We start from the raw sequence: 6,018 nt of genomic DNA, 5'->3' as shown, positions 1-6,018 counted from the left end.
AACCCATTAAAAAAACATTTTGTAAACCCTAATATACCTTTCAACTCCGATATAACTTATCTCAATGCCCAAAGCAGAGTAAAAAACAGAGACCAAGTCCAAGAATCCATAACTTGCTATAACCCCAAAATAATTTTATTAAGTGAAACTAGGACGACATCAGATATTGAAGATATTAAAGTGAACCTTGAAAATTATTGTCATATTCGTTGTGACTCAACGAGTAGATACACTGGAGGTATTATGTTATACATCAACAAACATTATAATTTTTTAAATTTTAAAACATTTCAATTGCGTAATAATTATTGGTGCAAAGTAATAAAAGTTGATGTTAAATCCATGGTTTACTTGGTGAGGTGTTGATACCATTCACCATCCAGTTCTGATGCTCAATTTATTGAAGATTTGGAAAAATATGTGATGCCTCATTTACTACAAATTACCGTTGTGTGTTAGTTGGTGATTTTAATATTGACTTGTTGGCTAGTAATTTCTATGGTGAAAAAATTAAAAAATTGTTTTGGCTTATGGGATAAAACAATTAATTAGTGATCCTACCCGTATTACTGACACTAGTAAAACTTTGGTAGATTATATACTTTCTAATAAAAATGACTCATGTAAATGTACTAAGACATATCCAAGTGCCGACGCAGCCACCGATCACAATTTACTGGCATCTAGAATCAACCTAAAATTAAAGACAATCAAAAAGCCTTTCATTACAAAGAAATACGATAGACAAAAACTAAAAGAAGAAGAATTTAAACATCACTTTGAACAGACAATGAATGAAAAAATTCGAGACAACATTACACAAGTATACAATGTACCAACAGTCGAAGAAAGATGGGATAATATAAAGATGCTGTATCATCGATACAGCAACGCAAAGTGAAACTGTCACCCATTATAAAAAGCAAGCGTGGATGAAAGATGAAATAATCGAAATGATGGACGAAAGAAGACAGCTTAAAAATAGAAATAACTCAGAGTATAAACGAAAGCATAATCTGATTCGAAGAAAAATCAGGGAAGCCAAAGAGTTATGGATGCGAGCAAAATGTGAGGAATTAGAAGAATTGCAACGAAAACATGACGAATTTAACACACATAAGAAAATAAAAGAAATTACAGTACACAAAAGAAATACACCAATAACATTAACGAATAATGAAGGTCATGCACTATCCCTAGAAGACGAAGTAATGGAGGAATGGAAAAACTACATTAAAGTATTATTTAAGGATGATCGAGAATCACTACCTAACTTAAGTGCAAATACAGGACCATCAATCTTAAACGCTGAAGTGGAAAAAGCCATACACCAAGCCAAAAACAACAAAGCCAGTGGACCAGATCAAATATACAGCGAATGGCTAAAATTACTCTCAAATGACAATATAAAAGAACTCACTGTACTTTTTAATCAAATATATGATACCAGTGAAATTCCATCGGACTGGCTAAAATCGATCTTTATTCCTTTACCTAAGAAACCAAACGTTAAGAAATGTAGCGATTGTAGACTCATTAGTTTAATGAGCCATGCCGTTAAAATACTGTTGCATATTCTTCTAAACCGAATTAACAACAAGTGCGAAGAAATAATTAGTCAAGAGCAGTTCGGGTTCCGGAGATGCCTTGGAACTAGAGAAGCACCATTTTCTATGCAAACACTCCTTCAACGATGTTGGGAGGTAAGAAAACCCGTATATATGTGCTTCATTGATTTTGAAAAGGCATTTGATCGCGTTCAGCTTCTTCTTCTTAACATGCCATACACCAAAGTGCGTAGGCGACTATCTCAGTACTAGAATTCTGTTCATGGCGGCGTGACACAGCTCGCCTGTATTGTGTATTCCTGTCCATTCTTTAATATTTCTTAACCAGGATAATTGTTTGCGGCCGGCTCCTCTCCTACCTTCGATCTTCCCTTGTAGGATTAACTGTGGTATTTCATATTTTGCTCCTCTCAATATGTGCCCAAGGTAACCAATCTTGCGTTTTTTAATTAATTTAAAGAGTTCTCTTTCCACGCCGGCTCTCTTAAGGACGTCATCGTTTCGAACTCTATCCACCCAAGGTATGCGCATCATTCTTCTTAATGACCACATTTCAAATGCTTCAAGTTGGTTGATAGATGTTTTTTTCAAAGTCCACGTTTCCATGCCATAAAGCAAGATGGACCATATGTAGCACTTGACCATTCTGTAGCGTATTTCGAAATGTAGGTTTTGATTACATAGGAGCGGTCTGAATTTCACAAAAGCTTGTCTTGCCATTTGTATTCGGGTTTTTATCTCTTGTTGTGGATCCGATTGGTCATTGATTGTGGTGCCAAGGTATTTAAAAGTTTTCACACGTTTTATGCGATCGTCACCTATGCATATTATCGGGTTTTCTGGAGGGTTTCTACTAATGACCATATATTTCGTTTTTAAAATGTTGATTTTGAGGCCATATTTTTTACCTATGCTATTCACCCTATCAAGTAATAACTGCTGATCTTCCAATTTATCAGTTATAATCACTGTGTCGTCCGCATAGCGTAGGTTGCTAATTGGTATGCCGTTCACCTTAATGCCTAATTCCGTGTCTTCTAATGCTTCCGCAAATACATTTACAACATATAAATTAAAAAGCATCGGAGAGAGTATGCAGCCTTGGCGGATTTCAAATTCATCCGTATATTGGTCTTGATCAATCCTCACCTTTGCCATTTGGTTCCAGTATAGATTCTGAATAATTCTGATCTCCTTCTGGTCAATGTTGGCCCTATGTAGTAGTTCCATCATGATATCATGTTTAACATTGTCAAATGCCTTCTCGTAGTCGATGAAGGTGAGGTAGACATCTTTTCGTTGATCTAAACAATTTTGTATTAAAGTGTTCAAACATAAAATTGCCTCTATTGTTCCTAGTCCTCCCTTAAAACCGAATTGTGTTGACCCGCTAAGTTCTTCTAGTATCTTGTACATTCTTGAGTGTAATATCCTAAGGAAGAGTTTCAGCAAGTGACTCATTAAACTGATCAAGCGGTGTTCATTGCATTTTGTGGCATTAGCTGTTTTTGGGATCATCACAAAAGATGACTGCAGCCATTCTCGTGGAATGTAACCAGTATCATAAATTGTATTGAACAGCTTTACCAAGATTTCGATATTCTCCTCGTCTAGTAGTTTTATTGCTTCTATATTAATTTCATCTGGACCTGTTGCTTTATGCATCTTTGTGGTTCTAACTGCATATTCTATTTCACTTCGCATTATTGATGGCCCTGATAAGTTTTCGGAAGGAAGTTTGCGCGTTCAGCATACCAGACTAATTACCGCCTTGCAGAGCATCCAACTAGATGAGAAAGACATCAAACTTATTGCCAAACTTTACTGGAACCAAACAGCCATTATTAATACCAACAAGAGAGAATCAAAGCCAATCAGTATTGAACGAGGCGTAAGACAAGGCTGTATACTATCTCCCACCCTCTTTAACGTGTATTCTGAGCATCTATTTAGGCAAGCTTTAAAAGATCAAAAAGGAATTATCATAGGAGGAGAAATAATTAACAATAAACGGTACGCCGACGATACTGTGATTCTAGCTGAAAACATCGACGATTTGCAGGAGCTAATCAATAGAGTTGACATGGAATGCACAAATTGGGGACTGTCGATAAATATCGATAAAACTAAATACATGGTGACCAGTAAAGTGGATATCGGCGCAACCCAACTGATATTAAACCAACAACCACTGCAGAGAGTTCAGAGATTCAAATACCTTGGATGTTGGATTACCCAAAATCTAGATCCATCCTTCGAAATTCGATGTAGAATTGAACAGGCAAGAAACTCATTTCAAAAATTCAAGCCTCTATTATCCAATAACTCATTAAATTTGGAAATCCGTGAAAAGTTTACAAGATGTTACGTGTGGTCTGTACTTTTTGTATGGATGTGAAACTTGGACTTTAAACGCCGATATCATGAATAAAATCGAGGCGTTTGAGATGTGGTTGTATCGAAGGATACTAAAAATTCCATGGACTAGCAGAACTAGAAACGAAGAAGTTCTTCGAAGAATGGGACATCAACGAACTCTTTTAAATATTATTAAGAGGCGTAAACTAGAATATCTTGGACATATAATCAGAGGACCAAGATATGAGTTCCTTCGGCTAATTCTCAACGGTAAAATCGAAGGAAAGAAATGGATAGGACGGAAGGAACTCTCTTGGTTGAGGAATTTGCGGCAGTGGACAGGTTTGACAGCGGACCAATTGCTACACGTAGCGCAAGACCGAGATCAGTATAAAAATATTATAAGCATGGTAGTCGCCGACGTTCCGTAGGGATATGGCACTCTAAGAAGAAGAAATAAAAATAATATAAGTGCTTGTGTTCACGATTGTCCAAAAATTACTGATCATTCCGATATTTCAGTAAATATCTCCAATAAATAGTTATATATGTAATGGTAATAGGTATATCCAAGTTCAGAAATTTATGTAATCAAAACTTAGATAAAATCAAAACTAATCTTATCATGTGTCACTTTAATTTAGATTCTGTTGATGTTAATATCATTTACCAGGAACTTTTGCAAAATTGTGAAAATGTAATCAATGGCATAATACCAATTGTAACATGCCAGTTTTAATCAAAATTACCTTGGTTTGATTATGAGGTGTTTAAACAAATTCAACAACGTGATAGGGCTTAAGATTTTACAAAATGTATTCACGTCATTGAAAAACAACATAAATGACAGGTTTTTAAGAGACATAGAAATAAGGTAGTAAATATGTTAAAGCTAAAAAAAGGCTCTATTTTAACAAAATAGACAGGCATAGAAACAATCCAAAACAAATGTGGAAAACTTTAAAAAATTAATCAATGATAATAGTCGAGAAATGCCAAACACTGTAATCTTTGAAACTACTACTGGCCTAAAACGGTTAACAAACAGCGTAGAAATAGCTAGCAGTCTTAATGAGTATTTTGTTGAAAGCATTGAAAGTATTGTTCAAAGTATTAATAATTCTGAAACATGGTGTAACGTAAATAGTAATCTATATTTAAATTTTGAAAAATTTGAAGAGCTGTCTATGCAGGGTTTGCGAAAAATTGTTGGCAATTTAGATAATAAATTCTCACTACATGAAACGTTAAATTGCAGAATGGGAAAGAAAGTTCTTAAAGCCATTAGGAACGTTAAACTTAATTAATACATCTCTTACTACGGGTAGAATTCCTGATGTATTAAAAATAAGCACCATCACCCCTATTCAAAAAATACTCAAGACTATCAAAGCTGAAGCATTACGACCAATCAATACTTTACCTCCTATAGAGAAAATATTAGAAATTGCTGTTTATGAACAATTATTAGAACATATAACAAAAACTAAAATTTTAATTAATAATCAATCAGGTTTTCGAAAACAATTCTCTTGTGAAGCAGCGTTACAAGTTACATTATGTCACATAAAGAGTAATTTAGATAAAAATAAGTACGTAGTCGGTGTATTTCTTGATTTAAAAAGAGCTTTTGAAACCATTGACAGGACAATAATGATTTCTAAACTTAAACAGTATGGTATAGGAGGTACAGTAATTGCGTGGTTAGAAAATTATTTACAAGATCGCAAACAAAAAGTTCGATTTAAAAACCAATTGTCATCTGAAATGGATAGTAATACAGGGATTCCTCAAGGTGGTGTATTAGGCCCCCTTTTATTTATTCTGTACATTAACGATATCGATATTTTTGTAATTTGTGAATTTATTAATCTTTTTGCCGATGATACTCTAATATGTTGTAGTGATGAAAATTTTAATGTAGCTATTCAAAAAATAAACACTATTTTAGATATGGTTAATAAATATTTAAAAATGAATAAACTGAAATTGAATGTGAACAAACAAAAGCAATGGTTTTCACTACCAAACATAAACACAGGTTGCTTGATTCTGAAATCAGAAATATAAATATTATTATTGGAAAAATGGA

The sequence above is a fragment of the Diabrotica undecimpunctata genome, chromosome 8 (genome assembly GCF_040954645.1).
Source record: "Diabrotica undecimpunctata isolate CICGRU chromosome 8, icDiaUnde3, whole genome shotgun sequence".
Classification (NCBI taxonomy): Eukaryota; Metazoa; Arthropoda; class Insecta; order Coleoptera; family Chrysomelidae; genus Diabrotica; species Diabrotica undecimpunctata.
Note: the sequence above shows the minus strand (reverse complement) of the source record.